The following is a 20,706-nucleotide window of genomic DNA, read 5'->3' on the forward strand; positions in this document are numbered from 1 at the left end:
TCAGTGGTAATGTTACGATAAATTACACAATCATCAGCAAAGAGCCGAACTCTGGACCCTACACAGTCAGGTAAATTATTAATATAGATTAGAAAGAGTAGAGGACCGGGTACGTTTCCTTGAGGTACACCAGATGTTACACGAGCAGAAGGTGAGTTAGCATTTTTAACAGAGGTGGACTGCGTTCTAGACGATATAAAGTCTTTAATCCAAGCGAGTACATTAGGGTGTATGTTAAGCTGTGCTAATTTCAGTAGAAGTCTGTGGTGAGGGACCCAATCAAAAGCCTTTGAAAAATCCAGAAATACTGCGTCGGCCTGAAAGTCCGCGTCAAGTAATAAATGTAAGTCGTTAGGAAGGCCAGCGAGTTGAGTGTCGCATAAAAAACCCTTGCGATAGCCGTGCTGATATTTGCAAATAATTTATGATCTGCGAGGTAGCTAATTACTTCGCTATGAATGACATGCTCAAGAAGTTTGCAAATGGTTCTGGTTAATGAGATGGGTCGATAGTTAAGAGGGGAAGAATGCTCACCAGACGTGAATGTACGTACTACCTTGGTACTACGCCAGTCATTGTGAATTTGCCCGTTTCATAATGATTGTGAAAACAGACAGGACAAGACCGAAGAAATGCTTTGTGATGTGCTCTAAAGTATCTTATTGTTAAAGCCAAGGTGGTCCGAACTACTAATAACTTTAAGGTTGTTTACCAAGGCTAAGATACCAGCTTGATTATTAACTATTTCAGGCATGCGAATGCTGTCAAACGTATTTATTTCGGGAGATGAACTAATATCTTCGTTGGTAAAAACTATTAAAAAGGTTTGAATAAAAATCTGAGCACATTCAGATTCATCAGTTACGACGGCGTTACTGCCGGTAAGCAAAATATCGGATCAAAGCTAGGGTTTATGATGCGCCAAAATTTGCGAGGGTTGTTGGTTAACAGCGATACCAAGTCATGATTGAAAAAGAGACGTCGAGTGGAATTTAGGAGTGACTGATACTCTTTACCACATTCCTTGTACTTTTCCCACGCGCTCAAACGAGCATTTTTTACTGACTGCCGATAAAATCGCTTTTTCTTACTGTTTATTCGCCGCAACTTCTAATTAAACCACGGTACGCTGCTGTTACATTTGATGGGCATGAGAGGCACAATTTCATTGATAAGGTTAATAGAAATATTTTTTAACAAATTCCTATTTTGTTCAAGGGTTAGTAAGGAATACTCATTCAAGAATTAAGCAGAGAAACAATCCAATTCAGGGTTAATATAATCATAGTTATCGCTGATGTAACATCGGATTTGTTTAATTTTTCGTTTAAGAAACCTGAAATGCGTCCTGTTATTACGTCATGATCGAAAATGCGCTCTAAGTGAACTATGTCTCGACAAATGTCAGTACTATTAGTTAATATTAGGTCTATAATGTTGGCGGTGCTCGATGTGCGACGCGTGGGACCAGTAATAAGATGCGATAGTGAGAAACCAAGACATGATTGAAGAGACATATGAGCTTCGCTTTCTTTAGCTGTGCCGGATTGTGTGAACCAGTTTATACTAGGAAAATTAAAATCACCGAATGTAAGTATATTATAGTTTGGGAACCCATATTTCACACAGAACTCGATGAAATTCGGCAGAAAAGTAATCATTCATATTAGAAGGGCGGTAGATAGCCCCAATAGTTATATCAATAGAACAACACTTTATAGAAACTCATATACATTCGAAAAATGAACTAATCATTACCGGCACAGTCAGCAAATAATCTTTTATTGACAAGAGTACACCACCTCCCCTACGGTTTGATCTATCACATCAAAAAATATTGAAACGTGTTTCGCTGACAAAAATTGCGTTATCTGTTATAACATCAGTTAGCCATGTTTCAGTTAGTGCTATTAATGATGCGGAACATGAGTCGATTAGTGAAGATATTTCGGCACTCTTTGGTACGCCACTTCGGATGTTAGTGTAAAGGAAAACAATTGTTTTATCGGTATTATACATTGAGATTTGAGAAGGATGGGAACCTGGGGTCAAATCTGAGATATGGGGTCAAATCTGAGACATGAGCACGTCATTCGTCTGTGGATCACTGAGATACACGAATTACACATCCAGCCTCACTGTCCCACACATAGGCATCGTTATTAATGTGAAGCTTATGAAAGACGAGGCGAATCCGTCTTCCTCTGAATCCGTCTTTTCTGAATATTGAGTCGCACTTTTTCTGATCTGGAACTACCGAAAGAGCTTTGATTCCATTAGCATTTGAGGCGTATGAGTGACTGCGCCCTTATCACGAAAGAAACCAGTGCAGGACACTATGCCTACAAATTTGGAAAGATCCATTGTTAGTACTCTGTAGGGCAGCCATTTGCTTCGGCTACTGCTTTGTTTCGGCTCCGTCCTTCCTTACAGATTTTGCGTACTGCCACAGGGGACGGCGCTTCACTCGGACGGCCTCGGAACAATCACGAGCGATGCTGAAGCCTGTGTTGCTGAGCCTGGAGCCGTTTCTTATCACAACTTATTTATTATTGTAAAGGTTATCAATGATTGGCCTCGTCTTACTCGCCGAAAAGTGGACCGAGCGATGCGCTCTCACGACCGAGGTTACCACGACTTCAAGTTTATTAGAACAAAGGTCGCGCACGAGCTGCTCCGAAGCCGCCCAAGTTTCTTCGACTGTATCAGGAACGCCAAAATAAGAACATTCGATCGTCTAGGCCGATTTTACAGATCGTTGATATTGTCTTGCATTTTTTTTTCTAGATTAGGTGTTAGCGGAGACTGTGCAGATGGTGCGAATTCGATTTTCGATTCTAATTCAACAACGCGCTCGAATACAAGTCATGGCTGAGGCTAATATGAATGTTAGGGATCTTGTTTAATGATTCCAAGACGGTAGTGTTGCTAGTTTCCAAGCGTTGAACCACAAGACTTAAATTGTCTAACATGTCCTCCTGTGCCTTGGTTGTGGGACCAAGATTTGATTCAGTGTCGCCGCCAAGAAGTAGAAGGCGCCAAAGGTACACTAAACCAGGTAATCGATAGTAATACGAGGTAATATAATAATCTGATGACACATTCCTAGTTTGTATCTAAGCGTGAACACAGAACGATATACAAGGAAGAAAATGCAAGCACGACCCCGAAGTTCCACCTGAACTTATTGCTGGTACATAGGCAACAACATGAATGAAATAATTCACGGCCAGTAGAGAGCATTCACGCAGCGTCCTGTACGCCATATGATTACCCAATTCATAGCTTTCAATGTGTTGGTAGAGATTAGCGAACTATGCTGGATGTACAACAAGATGACAGTTTCGATTACGTCAGCGCGTACCCCTCCCCACATCCGGTCCCAAATAGAGTCACCCCACCCAAAAATGAAACCACCAAATGTTTCGAATGAACGTGGCCACAGCCAGCAACGACGACTCACCAATCTTGCTCAGGAGGACAACGAAGACCACGGCGAACAGGACGACGCCTCCGAAGAAGCCCAAGGTTGTCAAGGTGGACTTCCGGTCCCATGGCGTCGGTCTGCCCAAATATCACGAGAAATCACCGGGACGCGTTCTCACTGTTACTCGAGAGTTGTTACTCCACGACACTGTTACTGTTATTCTGTTGCAGTTATTCAACGATACGTGAACGTCGCTACATTATTATCGAAATATTGCGACCGTCTGTTGTTGTGGACGAATAAAACACAGTCCTGGTTGAGGAGAACCACGTATTCCATTTCGCACAGTTGCAATCACGTGATACCAATAGAAAATGAAGCCAAGAAAGCAAACAGAAGCATTCGAGTGCATAGAAATAAAAAATTAAAATGAAATTTATACTGTTGAAATCATAGCACGTGTCAGGCGGCAAATGTGGGTTCGGCTTCCACCTGCGCCAAGTTTCCTTTTGTCCACTTTCACTTCTTTAACTATTTATTTTTCTAAATTTATTATAATCAGCGCAGTTATTTACCTTATGTCTTCCTTGGCCTCATTCACTGTTGTTTTCATGTGGTTGTAATTAAACCGGTGTCATGGCTGAACAACGCTGAATGAGCATAAACACTGTCAAAAGGAAAGAATAACGGCAAATAGCTTTTAACCCGAAAAACTTTTGCTGAGGAAGCAAGGGAACATTGCAATTACGTGGCGACTGCGTACATCATGATTGGCAATCGTCAAAACTAATCACAAAGTTCAAATCGGCGCGCTATTTACATATTCGTCACTGTTAACTATAAAATCCAGAGTAATCCTTGGCGCTCACGTTTAGAAATTCACAATTATATAACACTATTATAGCCTGCGCCTGAAATTTAATTAGATGAGCCTGTCTCGCTGTCATAATGGCGAAATAAGTTGCTGCGCAGGGTATGGTTGTTTGGCTACGTGATACACCTTAGTAAGTGAACGCGCAGCGCAAAGATTCTCAGCACTACTTGTTTGAGTGTTTCCACATTCAGCTGAAAACAAGTGGAGATGGTAGTTTTTAACTGGAAATAAAATGCACTTCTCGTTTTCCAATTGGAATTAGCTATTATAACTGGAAACAAATGGGTATGTGGATTCACCGTACAGCTTTTTTTCTTTTTTTTTTGCATCTCTGTTTTTAGACTCTGCCGCACCTAGCATGTGTGTGCGCGCGGCTGACTTTCAACAATCGACACCGGTAGTGCAGCAAATGAATCCAGGAACCATATTTTGCAGCGTTCCATTTCATTTTCCATTCCGTTTTTTATAACACATAGCCTTGAGTAATCGATAAAATTGATAATCGCGGCACAATGGCCTCCGAGCCATGCCTGAGCCGATGACAACGGGCTATAAGAATGAAAAATGAAGTGGATCGTTGCGGCACACGGCTCCAATGGTATACTGGGACCGTGTTACAGTGTGAGGCCTCAATGGCATAGGGGCCCTACACTACAGCGATTCATTTTATTGAAACTCTTTTCTTATCTTTTACCGCGCTCATTGGCCGATTCTGGCGCTAACCGCGGCTCACCGCAGAAAGCCGTGCAATTAAGTTTTGTTGGAAGTTGCATTTTCCTTTGTGCCAAAGGGATTATTCGCTTGCTCACTTAGTGAATATAGGCTATAGCAACCTTATAATTGACATTAGTCAAACGTCATTGCCACCATGCCTGTCTATCTCCTGCTGGCATATGCCCGTGGCGATTTCGCATTTAGGTTTCTTAAGATGTGCGGAGTGGTTACTTGTCACAAAAACACGAGTACGAGGAATTAAAGGTAAAAAGTAATTTGGCTATTAAAATCCTTGAGGGTTTGCACAGTCATGACGACTTGCGTACCCAAAATATTCTCGTTTTTGCACGGACTCGTATACTACGACAGCACATATAAAGTTATTTTAAAGCTCTGTAAATAAACGTGAAGTTCCTGTAAGTGAAATAGCTCCATCCTCCGCCCCTCCCACGGCTTTATACAGCATCCTATCTTACAGAGTCCACGCTGCAACTTTCACACCATTTGTCAGTCTCTTGTCGATCGTGTTATTGCTGAATCTGCAACAACCATGCACGACCACAGCCATACGAAAGCTGCTACCCGTAAATTTCTTCTCAACTGTATTTTTCTGAAGAACTCATTCTTTATTCTCATTTCAGTGCTACATGCGTAAGCAAAAGCAAGCCAGAAATTCACAATAAGGTGGAGGCTTGAGGCGATCGACATGCTAGAACGGGCAATGTCGCTGGGGCCAACGTTGTGACAAGCGGACTTCTCTTCGTCACGATTGTTGTTGCTTGGGCTAAGACACTCGTCGAGACTTACATGAAGGGCTGCCTACACACTAAACGATGCGCCACGTGTTACGCACACACGGAAGCGTTATGTACACACAATGCGTTCACGCAATATTTTCATTACCTGAAAGGAAAACGAAATCTGTCCATGTGATGATCGAACGCCAGACGATGCCAACCACTGAGCCACCACAGTGGGTCGGAATGCATTTTTTCATGCTCGCAACAGTGATCGAAAGACAATGCGCACGTCAAGTAAACTGTGCACGGAGCATAGGTCCTCTCATTACATGAAATATATTACATTGCGCAAAAATTAGTCAATCCGCAACAATTGTCTTAATTATGTCTTACCCCATATTTCGACGGTGTCAAGTATCTGTTTTTATTTTTGTGTGTCTGTGTTGTCACTGCGAAGAGAGTTCATGCCGAAAATAAATTCTCAGGTTTGCCCGCGGAAAGCGAATCATCAACAGGGATATCAATTTTTTTTTTATCTGTGATTTTACGTGCCAAAACCACCGTCTCATTATGAAAGTCACTATGGCCTGCCTTTCATATTAATTTTGACCAGCTGGGCTTCTTTAACGTGCGCCCACTGCACGGTACGCGGACGTTCCTTGTTTTTCTTTTTTTTCATTTCATCCCCATCGAAATACGGCCGCTGTGGCCGCGAACTGAACACGTGACCTTTTGCTTAGAAGCGCAACTGCTACATTGCTAAGCAACAACAGCGGGTCAATATCAAGGTATTATATAGCTATAGACCAGTAACTATGAATAAGAGGCCAGCGGTGTAAAAAGGATCAGGACGACGATCAGAGGCTAGCGCAGGCTGTTGTCTTTTGCCCAAGTGCCGCGTATTCATTTGTAAATATTCTTGTACATAGCTTCTCGTCTGCGTCTTTCTCGTCTGCGTCTTTCCACGTAACATATTTGGTGGATGCGGACGTTCTCTGTACTCGTCGCGGAGCTTCGCAGTGGACAGCACGTCGAGCCTTCCATCATGGCTCCCGGAGACGACAGCTCGACTCAGCCGCCTGGCACCTTAAGCTCCGACCACGCCCATTGCACACTCCATTCCGCGTGGTCCTGGCGCATTCTCGAGGAAAAATGGGGAAGATGTCGAGCACTTGATCAGCCTGTACGAACGCGTCAGCACTAATAACCGGTGGGACTCTACTATAATGCTCTCCAGCGTATACTATAGTATTTTATCTCGGTGGCACACCTCGAATGTGGTTTAGGATGCACAAAGGTGAGCTCACCAAATGGTATGCACTCAAACAAAAGTTGTGAGACTTGATCTGCAACCCTTACGGTCACCAACTTGCTGTGAAAAAGCCGTCAACAGAGCCTTAATTAGGTCACGCACATTGACTCTGTGCCGCAAAGTTGGCACTCACATGACTGAACAAAACACGCTTTTTCCCATTCTCAAAGGTATCGCCGGTGACCCCTTCCACTTGCCCGTCTTCAACAGCGTAACGATAGTGGATGCAGTTATCAAGAATTCCGGCACCTCGAACGCGAGAAAAGTTGACAAATTGACCACCGGTTTGCCCGTCTACCAAACATTGCGGCAACATATCCCTGTGCCGACGCTCCCCGTCCCAACAACTCTGGCGATGTTACCCTGATCGTCCGGCGAGAGGTTGAGGCCGCCTATCCAGCTGCCTTCGAATCCAACTCCTCCAACACACCTGCAGTCATGGTTTCCCTGATTCCGGCAGTTGTCCGCCACGAGTTCGCCAGCATGGGCCTTCGCGGCGTCTGCCCGGCCGCCCGCTTGGATTCTTCAATCCCACCTCGTCCCATCTTATTAACGACCACGTTTCCGTAAACCGCCTGAATGACGCACTGCTGACGACAAGCCCATTTGTTTTCACTGCCGTCGAATCTAGCACATTTCTCGCCACCCTCGCAGTCGCGCGAGCTCCACGGTACCGATCACCTATACTGACTACTCTCGCCCAAGCGGCCCTTCTCGTCCTTATACCGCACGCTCCGATAATGCCGCCACTGAATCTCCTGCACGACGCAACCCTATTCACGGTCGCCTTCGCCTCAACGCCGACAATCTCGCTCGCCGCAGCCCCTTCGCTCGTATTCGTCGACTCCCTACGGACGCTCCCAGCTGGAAAATTAGATGATACAGTGCGTCGAGGTGACTCTGCATTGCTCCCTATGGCGCCACATTCTCTAGTGATGCTGCCCACTCATGTGAACCTTCTTGAAGTGCAAGTCGATGGCTCTCCTGTGCTTGCTCTTATTGACACTAGGGCGCATTTATCTGTCATGAGCGTGGATTTTCATAACTGCCTGAAGAAGAAAATAGCACCCGCCACGACGCCTATTATCCGTGTAGCCGACGGCGGAACAGCTCCCGTAATTGGTATGTGTGTCGCCCGCGTCTCCTTTCCCAATCGCTTCACTATCATTCTCTTTATTCTCATCGCCCACTATCCCCACGACATCATCCTTGTCCTGGACTTCCTCTCGGTGCATTCTGTTCTCATAGACTTCAGACAGTACTCTCCGCCTTGACCTGCCTGCTCTGGATCCCGCGGAGCCCCCCCCCCCCCCCCCCCCAGTCACCTCAGTTCCGTAGACTTCGTTCGCTTGCCACCATCCGTACTGACTGACAAACACGAAGTAAGGCTCGTACTTCTATGTGCAGTATAAGTTTCAGTAAACATTCGCTTACTAAATAAACACGTGTTATCATGAATCCGAAAAAATATTGTGAAAGACGTCGTGTAGGATGTATCAGGGACACAGTCGTAATGGATTGCGTGAAACAACTTGTGTGGGCCTGCAGATTGTGTATTGACACTAGGCTACAAAACTGACGCAACCAAATGCACAAGTATTCACGCATTATATAGCTTACTGCCTAACTTTTGTTACAGCTAGTGGGGGTCTTATGGTCTAATTCTGTAATCGTGCTGTCTTTCTATATTCGTAGTGGACCCGTTCGTTTTGCAGTATGTGTTTGGGTGCTATGGTAAAGAAGTGACCCCCATACTGGTGGCATCCGGAATGCCCAGCGCCGCTCGAGCCCACCGCACTCGTAGATAGCTGGGCTCCTTCGCGCTTCCCCAATCACCTGCGTTTGCGCGCCAATGGAGACGGAAACGTCCCGCAGTTGTCAAAGGCATTAGATATGCCTCTGTCTTGCTATTTGAGTTGTTTCACGCCATTTCTGGACCATGCGTGTCGAATGCACGGGGGCCCATAGCAAAACGAGCGTAAAATTGCTGCAACAAATTCCACACATAGTAGGCTTTATGACTTCTTATAAGCATATGTTTGAGCCTGAGGGATTATAGTTGCTGTGGCTGGAGTGAGCTCTTCAATTTCCAGCCGTTCCATCTCGGATCGACAAACGTACTGCCGAGCGAAAGTCGGCAGTGCGTTAACCTCTCGCCGCCGAGCGAGACGCTAAATTTAGCTCCGATTGCGTCGTGCGTTGCGCAACAAAGGCACCCACTGTGCAGCACCCGATAGATGTATGATCGAACAATAGTTTCTTTCTGCTACACAACGATGCCAAAATGATAAGCGTGGGTAGTAATGTTGCAAAATACAAGCTATAATGGTACAACGTCTTTTCGTTGCATGCGGTTTTAGTAAGCGAAAAACGTTTCAGGTAAAAAATAAAGAACGACCGCAACGTTGGAATGATAATTTCTGAAGTGCGAGACAGAGCCATTCCCCAGGAGTGCCGGCAGAAGGGAGCACGCCTGCTTGTACCCAAACGAAGGTTCCGCGCTGCCGCTCCCTTTGCATTTCGCCGCGACGCGCACTCAGAAACACAGCGCAGCGTGGCCACTGCGTCACACGGCCGAGCGCATCGAGGCACCGTGCTTTCTCGGCTCGCCCTGGCTCTCGCACTTGCAGCGCCCGGAGCGCGAACCACGCACGTGCCGTCGCACCTGAAAACAGCACGGCGATCCGCAGTGGTGGTGCTGCGCTGCTAAGCACGAGTTCACGGGATCAAATGCCGGCCGCGGTGGCCGCATCTGGATGGGGGCGGGATGCGAAAACGCCTGTGTCCAGTGCATTGGGGGCCCATGAAAAGTCTCCAGTTGGTAAAAAGTAATCCGGAGTCCACCACTTCGGCGTGCATCATAATTAGGTCGTGGTTCCGGCGCGTAGAACTCCATAATTTAAAAAAAAAGTAGAACAGCATGGCCGACATTCCAGCGCAAGATCGTCTAGAGTGTCCATATAATTGCCGTCTCAGCAAACACACTATAACTGCATTTCCGCTGTACCTGCTTCGTTCCGAAAGAAAGAGAATACTTACATTTTCACAGGACCTGCAACAAAGGCAACAATTATTAAAATAAGTTCAGAGACAACGAATGATCTGTCAACTCACACATCATTTCAGAAAAATAAATTACTATGCATAAGTGCTACAAAATCAACGCATAAGATCATAGAAAAGTACTGTGAAAACGTAAAGGCACTAATGAACTTGATGGTGGAGACTTCAAAATGTTCGACGCAGAGCTGGAAAATTGCCGGGATTATATACTGTCAATATATTCCGCAACACGTGAGAAGAGACGCAATGCGCTACGTTGACATTTCGCGCAGTCTGCCTACTATGACGGCCTCCGTGTAGGCCTGAGCTCTGAGGACGACGACGACGACGATGATGATGATGATTTATTGGACCCACCTTTGAAACGGGGCGGGGACAAATCAACCCTTAGCCTGCTTGATTTACTCAGGCGTGCTATCAACGCTTTTCCTTCTCGGCTCCTTGTACAGATCTATTTAATAGTCTCAATATAAATTGTACCGCTGTCTATGCCTGTTGTGGATCTGGTAGTATCAGCGTATCAGTCTCTGCAATTTTTCGACTAATACTCTAAACGTCGCTTGCTTGTCTAGACTGCTGACCGGTTGATGCTTCCATGTACTTTACATCCATGACTTTTGGAAATTGTACGTTACGCACTGGTCTCACTGGATGAATCCCTTCGCATCCCATTAGGATGTGCCGAGAGGTATCCGGATTTTTGCCGCAGAAGACATATGCGTCATCTAATTGCGAATATTTGCTCCGGTATGTCTTTGTCCTTAGGCATGCAGCTCGAGCCTCAAATAGCAAGGTTCCATTCGTGTTATCGTTGAAGGTTTGCCCTTCTAGTTTCCTTTTTTTTTTCTCATCCTTGTAAATTTCCATAGTCTTTTTCGCTTCCATTCGTTGCATTCAAATCGCTGTCTCTGTTCCTTTCACTTTCTTGCAGGTTATCCCTGGTTGTCTGTCTATACTTTAAATTGCCCTGTACTTGGTTCCCAACTTTCTTTAGCTCTTCCTCTATTCTATGTCCACGCTTTTTATGTACAGATACTAGTACACTTTAGCCGCTCAATTATTTTTGCCCGCGTTCCTGAGTCTTTCTTCAAAACTGATTTTTCTCTTTGCTTCTCTAACTTCAGACGAAGTCCAACCCATGTTCCCTTGCACTGCCTCATTTGCGGTTCTGCGATGGGCTCCCAAAGCCAACCGGCCCGCTGAACTTTGGGTAACTCCCAACCCCTACAACGTATCCGATTATAGACACAGAACGACATTGGCGGATGTCAGCGCTGGCACCATAACTCCTTTCCAGATTCCACGCGCCACCTTGTATTTATTGTGACCGCAAAGTATTTTATGTTTCTTTATTGCTGCATTCCGCTTCCATTTAATTTTCAGATTATTTTGGTGGGTGCTTCAGTAAGTCTTTCCTTCGTTTATGTATACGCCGAGGTATTTATATGCTTGACTGTGGGTATGACTTGCTGTTGAATCGACACCAGGTAGTTACTCGTCTTTTCATTAAAGATCACAATTCCCGATTTCCCTGTGCTAAATTTAAGGCCTAGATTTGCCCTTGCGTTGCCACAGATATTGGCCAGTGTCTGTAAATACCTTGCATTATCCGCTAGTAGCACTATGACGTCGGCACACATCAGTGCGGAGACGTTCTGTTGCACCATTAGTCCAATACGCGTGTATGATAAATAAAATCATAATTGGCTGTTTTTCAGTTGTCTTTCCATTTCCTTAACATAAAGTTGTTGAACAACAATGGAGACAGAGGGCACCTTTGCTTCAGTCCTTAGTGAATTTCTACCACTTCATTACAATTTCGGCCTTCCCGCACAACCTTGGTTTTCTCTATATATCTCCCTCAACAGCTCCACCAAATCGTCATTTCTGCCTTCGTGCTTAAAAACATTCCATGACAACTCCCTCTCAACTTTTCGTAGGTTCCCATAATAGCTATAGAAATACTCTCCACAAGATATATTTTGAGCTACTGAAATCTCTATGCATGACTTGAAACAAAGATATTATCTTATAAGCGTGTGCCTGGCCTGAACCAATTCTGTAGTTCCCCAAGTGCGTAATTTGTTTCGGTCCATTTCGACGGTTCTAATTTGATGGCTTGCACTGCCATTCTACCAGTATGTAGCACCGACGTTACTGTAAGTGGCCTGCATGAGCTCGTCATACCCTTATCACCGCTGCAGGTTCATCTTGTTTTCACGGGGTGCTTCGATAGTAGGGCCGCCGTTCAGGGTGGAGTCACCCTTTGACCTGGGCTGCCTCGATACCAGGCTTGGCGCTGACATCGAGGTACCCTACTTCGACTGTTTCCTTACTGATCTCAAATTGAAGAGCAGGGACTGCAATTTCCGCTCCGAAAGGGAAAAGATTATTCGTGACTAGATCGTCGGCGAGATAAACGACGAGAGAGCTCGAGCAGACGTTGTGAAGCTGGAAGACTCCTCGCTTGAGAAAGTTGTGAAGGTATACCTCGCACAAGGAGCGACAAAACAGGAGATGAAAGTTTTCGTGAATGGTGCTTCATGTAGTCATGAAGCGCACGCTGTGAAGAAAAGTCGACGCCGCATTCCTGCGCCCGACGTCACCAAGCGAAGTCAAGCAACTTCGGCGAAAGTAGAGCATAAGTGCAAATATTGTGAAGGAAATCACGAGACTACAAGAAGCGCATGTTCAGCGTGGAAGCAGACCTGTAACAATTTATTTATTTATTTATTTATTTATTTATTTATTTATTTATTTATTTATTATACATAATTTCGAGGCCTAGTAGGCAAAATAGAAAAGAGTGGTGAAAATCTTGTCACGTGGTAGTGACGGTGAAGAAAGCAGCCAAACTGAGATAGGCGAAGCTAGCATTTTATTGGGCGAACTTGTGCCCTCAAAAGCAGGCTACACTCATATAACGGCGACAGCGGCGAACACAGTCGGCGATCGTCGAAAATCTGATCAGCGGGTCAAGCGCGTCGGCTTTTATACATCAGTCGTCGAATGTTCCAGAGTAATCACTGGGACCCGCGTGCCTTCGACAAAGTTCTACATTATTCGCGTCGCGTACACATGCGATCAGATTACACAAGGTCCGGTCACAGACAGCGGATGGAAGCATTGATAACATTCCAGAAACTTCCGATACATGCAGGCGCGTTTCGTGCTGTGCGATAACATTTGTTAGGCGGAGAAACGCGTCGCCCGACAAAGACAAACAAGTACACGTGTCAATATATATTTGCAGTACAGGAGAAGAATAGAAAATTAATCTATAAGGCACATTGAACAGCGGTCTTGAAGTTAGTGGTGTCACAACTTGAGATTGTGGAAGTGGAAAGGCGATTCCTTTCATTGGCTGTTCTTGGTAAAACGGAAGAATGGTACAAATTAATTCGGCAAGATGGCACTTTTGTGTTCATGGCCGATGCGAGCTGAGATGTAATTGGTTGTGATGAAAAGATTTTCTTTAAGAGTTTAAGTAATATATTCTATGAAAAAGATACGAGAGTACTTGCGAGGTAACGACAGGTCAGCCAGACCCAGTGTTCATTTCATGGACGTGACGCTAGAATGACGTGAATAATTTGAGAGAATAAATTGCAATAAACCCAACCATTTCGCAAGTATGTGCAGGAGCAATAACACCATCGCCAACGTGAAACACGAAGACAATTCTGAAGACATAATTATGGTTCGGAGCGCTATGACAAGCTCCTTACTGACAATGCTAAATGTCAATGGCAGAAAAGTGAAATTAGAATTGACAGTGGAGCGACTAAGAACGTCATTACAAGAAAGAGTGTTGCACGTCAGATAACACCAACCTCGACTTCTCTACACATGTGGAATGGTGTAAAGGTGACACCGATAGGCTAGGTGAACGGACCGCGCGTAAATGCGACCACGCCAGATGGACGCAAACATGCTGCGGGGTTCATTGTTGCGCAAGAAGACCTCACATCGCTCATAGAAGGAAAGACAGCTGAAGCAATGGGAATGATTCTTGTGAACTGTGACCTCGTGGTCTACGGTATTTAAACACAGAATAGGATCGGTGAACTGTATTTTCCACAAGCACCCAGGTGTTTTGGGGCAATCCTCAGGCTCATTCCCAGGGAAATATTATTGCGATCAAACCGTCAGCCTGACCAAAAGCAGTCACGAACTTCTGAATCCCTGTTAGCATGAAACCGCTACCTTAAGTAACGCTCGAAAGCATAAAACAGCGTGGCATAGTCCAAAGAGTCAGTGAACCTACTCAGCGGGTTAGCTGAATGGTCATCGCAACAAAAAAAGTGGTGAAAGGAGGATCTGCATTGATTCACAAGCCCTGAATGACGCTCTGGAACGAGAACGACACACGCTACCTGTCTTGTAGGGCGTCTTGCCAGAGGTCTCAGAGGTCAGGATCTCAAAATTTGGTCGGCTTGATGTGGAATCGCAGTACGTCCTGGATAAAGAATCAAGTCTTCTCAATGCATTACATACATCAATTGGACGTTTCGAATGGCTTCCCCTCCCATTTTGCCCGAGCTGTTTATTTATTTATTTATTTATTTATTTATTTATTTATTTACTTATTTATTTATTTATTTCCTGACTTACATACTTTCAGGGCCAAGAGGCACTACAGAAAGCAGTGGGGGAAACAAACAATTCCTGCAAATAACGTTGGATTTAGGCAAAGGCACGTTGAATGGCGTTCTTGAAGTTTGCAGTGTCCGTGATGGCAGTGAAATACTTTAAAAAGCCTTCGAACAGCTTTTGAGGGACACAGTGGCGTACTGCGTGTAGCGTACGAAAACCTTGTTCTTTTTTTTTGGTGTTGGAGAAACTGAAAACGAAGCATGACGCCATCATGACCAGAAGCTCAACAACTCGCCCAACAGGTGTTAAAAGGTCGATGTACGTTTGGACGGAGGCAAGACTAGCTTCACCGTATAAATGTGGAATTTCTTGGGCACTTGCTAACGTGCACTGGTTACGCGTTGACCCTGAAAAGGTCAAGGTCGTGCTAGACTCTGACTTTATTGAAATTTAGATAACATACAATTGTCCAGGTGAAGAGGGCTAAAGGTGGCACACGTGGTCACTTGACTAGGTCCTAGACACCCTGCATTCATGCAGGCACAGTTTCGACTTAATGAATGACGAAGTACAAACAATTTCTTACAGGAAGACTACAACAATTCACATACAGCAATATAGATATGAAAAGTACACCGTACATGCAAATCAATCTAATCAAAAATTTATAATAACCACAACCATGTTCACTTGACAAAAAAAACAAAGTAAGAAATCTTAACTGGATCTCCTAAACAACAATAAAAGATGTTCACTTGACAAACATGTTCACTTGACGAAAAAAAAAAAAGGAAGAAAGCCTAACTGGCTTATACAGGATTCAAGAATAAACTACGTGCATGTTTTCGGAAAGTAGAAAAAGAGGAACAGAAAATGCCACCACCCTAAGATTTCTACAGCATTCCGCGCTTCGGTGGTATGGCCAGTTACATTGCACGTTTGCTACGTTTGCTACCAAGAATATCAGATGTAGCAGAGCCACTTAGGAAACTAACGGTGAAGCCTGAAACAAGGGACTCGAGGGATAGCATGTCAAGGCATTTCAGGAAGCAAACAACTTTGTGGTCAAGCCACCAGTACTGGCGTACTACGACCCACAGAAGCCACACGTTGTTCGGTGTGGCGTCACTGGACGTGACACCGGTGCTGCACTCCTTCAAGATGATCAATCATGAGCGCTTGCAAGCAAAGCACTTAAGCCTACTCAAGTTCGATACGCGCAGATTAAGGAGATGCTTGCTATCGTCTTTTCCTTGTGCAAGTTTCGTCGATACACTTTTGAACGACACACTACTGTAGTGGTCGACAGAAGCCACTACAAACCATCATAAAGAAGTAACTGGATCAATTGCCAAAATACTGCAAGGGATGATCTTGCAAACGCAGCGTTACAGCATCGACATCCAACACCGAGCTGGTAAAACTCCTGGTAAGTAGCGTGTCTCCAGCATTCCTACTAAACGAACAATTCCAAACGGAAGCTGAAGACATAAATCTGGTGTAGTGTCTACCAATTCCCAAAGGAACATTCGAAAAGATACGCACTGCAGCGATGAGGGAAGGCTCCCTGCAGAAATTATTTTGTCAGGATGACCACAAACGAAGCCTCAACTGCATCCAGAAGCCAAAGCATACCTTCCATTTAGGGGTGAACTTGTGATACACAATGACCTCATATAACGAAGGCCAACGTCTAGTGATGCCAAAAGCATTCCGAGTTGACATGAAGGAGAAGCTACGTTGTGAAGACATGGGCACTGAGAGTACAACACGACGTGCGCGAGATTGCTTATATACTGGCATTAATGCCGATATCAAAGATAATGTCGAATCGTGTGAAGTGTGTCAAAAGGGTGCAACGGCACAGCAACTAGAGGCGCTGAAACGTTATCCGCGACCGAATTTACCCCCGGAAGGGGTAGGATGTAACATACTAGAACACAAAGGCAATAATTTTATAGTGACAGCGGACTACAGCAATTTTTGGCAGGTCGACCCGTTCGCTCCCTTACTGCTTGTGTCATTCGCAAGTTGAAAGCGCATTTTGCAAGACACGGCGTAACTGCAGTTCTTGTCACCGACAACGGTCCCCATATTTCCTTTGAAGCCTCGAATAATTTTGGTACATAATGAAATTTCGAACATGATATCTAAAGTCAACGTTACCCCAGATCGAATAGTTAGGCTGAATCAGCGGTGAATCCTGTTAAATTGCTTTTCAGGGAGGCCGAGGATAGTACTGGTTATGCACAACTTGTCTTTCTCAATCGCCGCAACACACCCCTGCAACACCCCTGCCAGTACTACGTAATTCCTTACGGACAGAAAAACGCGGGAACTGTTTCCCACGATAGCTACACTTCCGGAACCAAAGGCCATGAATGCAAAGCTCCTTTTGGACCGCAGGAAACGCACCATGAAGATCCACCGCGACAGACGTTCAAGTAATCTGAGTGCATTGAAGGAATATCAAAGTGTCACACCATCCGCCTACTCGAATAGAACGTGGTCAAAGGGTACCGTAGTATAACACTGTGTGAACTTAGATCATATAAGGTGCGAGTAGGTGACAGTGTTTTGAGGTGCAACAGAGTGCACATACATTGGCGTTTCTTGATCAGATCTTTCGTCTCCTGCGATAGCTTATTGGTATCCTGTCTAACGGAGTTACCACCGACTTCTATTGCACACTCCTTAATGGTGCCCACAAGATTGTCGTTCATATCTTCAACACTAAGGTCCTCTTCCTGAGTCAAAGCCGAATACCTGTTCTGTAGCTTGATCTGGAATTCCTCTATTTTCCCTCTTACCGCTAACTCATTGATTGACTTTTTATGTATCAGTTGCTTCCGTTCCCTCCTAAGGTCTAGGCTAATTCGAGTTCTTACCATCCTATGGTCACTGCAGCGCACCTTTTTTACTATAGTATTTACTAAGGTAATTGCAAATAGAATCAGGAACACCTTAGACTTCCGAAAACCAAAGGACCAGGCAGGATTCCGTAAAGGCTACTCAACACTAGACCATATTCACACTATCAATCAGGTGATAGAAAAATGTGCGGAATATAACCAACCTTTATATATAGCTTTCATTGATTACGAAAAAGCGTTTGATTCAGTCGAAACCTCAGCAGTCATGGAGGCATTGCGGAATCAGGGTGTAGACGAGCCGCATGTAAAAATACTGAAATATATCTATAGCGGCTCCACAGCCACCGTAGTCCTCCATAGAGAAAACAACAAAATCCCAATAAAGAAAGGCGTCAGGCAGGGAGATACGATCTCTCCGATGCTATTCACAGCGTGTTTACAGGAGGTATTCAGAGACCTGGATTGGGAAGAATTGGGGATAAGAGTTAATGGAGAATACCTTAGTAACTTGCGATTCGCTGATGATATTGCATTGCTTAGTAACTCAGGGGACCAACTGCAATGCATGCTCACGGACCTGGAGAGGAAAAGCCGAAGGGTGGGTCTAAAAATTAATCTGCAGAAAACTAAAGTCATGTTTAACAGTCTCGGAAGGGAACAGCAGTTTACAATAGGTAGTGAGGCACTGGAAGTGGTAAGGGAATACATCTACTTTGGACAGGTAGTGACTGCGGATCCGGATCATGAAACTGAAATAATCAGAAGAATAAGAATGGCCTGGGGTGCGTTTGGCAGGCATTCTCAGATCATGAACAGCAGGTTGCCATTATCCCTCAAGAGAAAAGTTTATAACAGCTGTGTCTTACCAGTACTCACGTACGGGGCAGAGAGGCTCACGAAAAGGGTTCTACTTAAATTGAGGACGACGCAACGAGCTACGAGTAACGTTAAGCGATAAGAAAAGAGCAGATTGGGTGAGGGAACAAACGCGAGTTAATGATATCTTAGTTGAAATCAAGAAAAACAAATGTGCATGGGCAGGACACGTAATGAGGAGGGAAGATAGCCGATGGTCATTAAGAGTAGTTACGGAATGGATTCCAAGGGAGGGAAAGCGTAGCAGAGGGCGGTAGAAAGTTAGGTGGGCGGATGAGATTAAGAAGTTTGCAGGGACAACATGGCCACAATTTGTAGATGACCGGGGTAGTTGGAGAAGTATGGGAGAGGCCTTTGCCCTGCAGTGGTCATAACCAGGCTGATGATGATGATGATGATGAGAGTGCACACTCGAGACCCGCCACAAAGATGCTTTAGTGACGTCAGTCCTCGTAGGTGAAGCCAGCAGTCCGAGACACCCAAGCGACCCTAGCAACGAGTGCGCGTGGCAGCATGGGCAGATGGCCACAACACTCCCGGCAGCACACCGGTCGCAGCAGCCAGCGTACCTAGTAAGCTGCTTTGCGTCTAAGGCAGGTGACCAGTCTACCACAGAGACTCAATGACTTTACTTTTGTCTAACACTAAATTTCTATCACAGGACGTTGTTGCATGATCTACATCCAGATGGCGTCACCATACACTCGAGCGACGTTTCCTCTCCAAGCACTCCCCTGCACGGTAACTAGGGCAGTGAACAAGGCGCCGAGCGCAAAGCTAGATGCTCATTATGCATCTTATTCAGTCATTAAACCTGTTTATGAACTCGCTGTTTTTCTATGCGAAGGCACCAGAAACGTAGAAACAAACACATGACCAGTGGCCGAATTCAGAAATCACTTCGTTCGTGAGTGTTCTTTGCCATTGGCGTGCCACCTTCGCTAATTATGCGCCCAGCACCAGGGTTGACGCGATTTTTCTCGTACGAACAATCCGCTGGAAAATGTATTTTCACCTTATTTTGTGAATACGGGCTCAGGTTTGCTCTTGCAGTTTGCATGCCGTCTTACGCAACGAGCGCACACCGAAGATGATCTGCACGAGGTTGATCGGCACAAGGAGTGCAAACCACACATAGAAGTAATATTTTTTTTTCACAACTTCGCCACTCTTAATTACTCTAGTAAACTTATTTTGCTGCAGAAAATTAGTTTACTGAGCCATCATCAAAAACTACGCTGTAAGCAGGGCTAGATTAAAGGAGTACTGACGCATATTTTCCAAGTTCTCTATGCTTTACCACACGCTTTTAGCACTTATCCGGATCACGTCTAGCAAGTATGACGGTTAAGAATCACTGATAGGCATTTTATTTCGAGCTAAAGCTGATTCAAAATGCCGGACCATAGACATTATTGGAACTTCACGACACAAAGCGAAATTTGCTAACGTCGTGTAGCAAATGCTGGTAGTAGTATGCAGTAGTGTGTGGTGTAGTATGATGGCGTCGCTCATAATGAAAATACGCAGAAGTGCTACGAGCGTTCTCTCTCGCTGCACTCGCCTACGAAAACCTCGGCGATCGAGGGAACGGAACAATCTGGTGTATCGTGACGTCACGGTGCATCCACCTTCTCAGGTATCGAAACCAAAACAGGTTCGTAGAAAGAAGTTATATAGTAAACAATTTAGAAAAGCTATACCGCTTGCCACTGTTTTTTTTCTAAACTTAGGGGGTTTCAAATTTTCATTTACCGCAAGAAAATGACAAATCGGAAGTTATGGTGGGTATTAAGGCGACTGCAGGACAGGGTGCCACCGCCGACTACCCTTGATCGAGCTGTCGAGGAATACGCCTGCTTCCCTGTTGTGACTTGCAGGTCATAATCGCTGTAATATGAGCTACCGGTAAGAAAAAGCGTGAATACAGTACATACGCCGTTCTTCTATGTCCGCTGCAAGGTGCTTCATTTCAACCATTTCCTCTTCTTCGCAGCACGCAAAACGAATGAAAGAATGGGTAAAACGATGATGATGATGATGATGATGATGAAGCCTCAGGTAATGGCACAAACCCACTGAGGGGGATAGGCCACGAATTGGGTGGTAATATGACTCAATAAATAGAATAAAATAAATTGGTTAATAAATAAATAACACGAAAAAACAAAGGAAAACAAATAATCCTAGATGCAAAATAAACTATGAATACATGAGATGAAGTATTGATC

General features: G+C 44.9%; 1 long non-coding RNA gene across 1 annotated transcript in view; it reads right to left on the reverse strand.

Annotated features, from left to right (window-relative positions):
- The window catches only part of LOC129385878 (uncharacterized), a 47,361-nt gene extending 26,892 nt beyond the window's left edge, over positions 1-20,469 (reverse strand). The window contains exons 1-2 of the long non-coding RNA XR_008613366.2: positions 20,413-20,469; positions 3,464-3,564 (exon numbers count right to left, since the gene is read on the reverse strand). This is a non-coding gene — a long non-coding RNA (uncharacterized lncRNA). The remainder of the gene's footprint in view (positions 1-3,463; positions 3,565-20,412) is intronic.
- Positions 20,470-20,706: the final 237 nt, after the last annotated feature.

Source organism: Dermacentor andersoni, chromosome 7 (genome assembly GCF_023375885.2).
Source record: "Dermacentor andersoni chromosome 7, qqDerAnde1_hic_scaffold, whole genome shotgun sequence".
NCBI lineage: Eukaryota > Metazoa > Arthropoda > Arachnida > Ixodida > Ixodidae > Dermacentor > Dermacentor andersoni.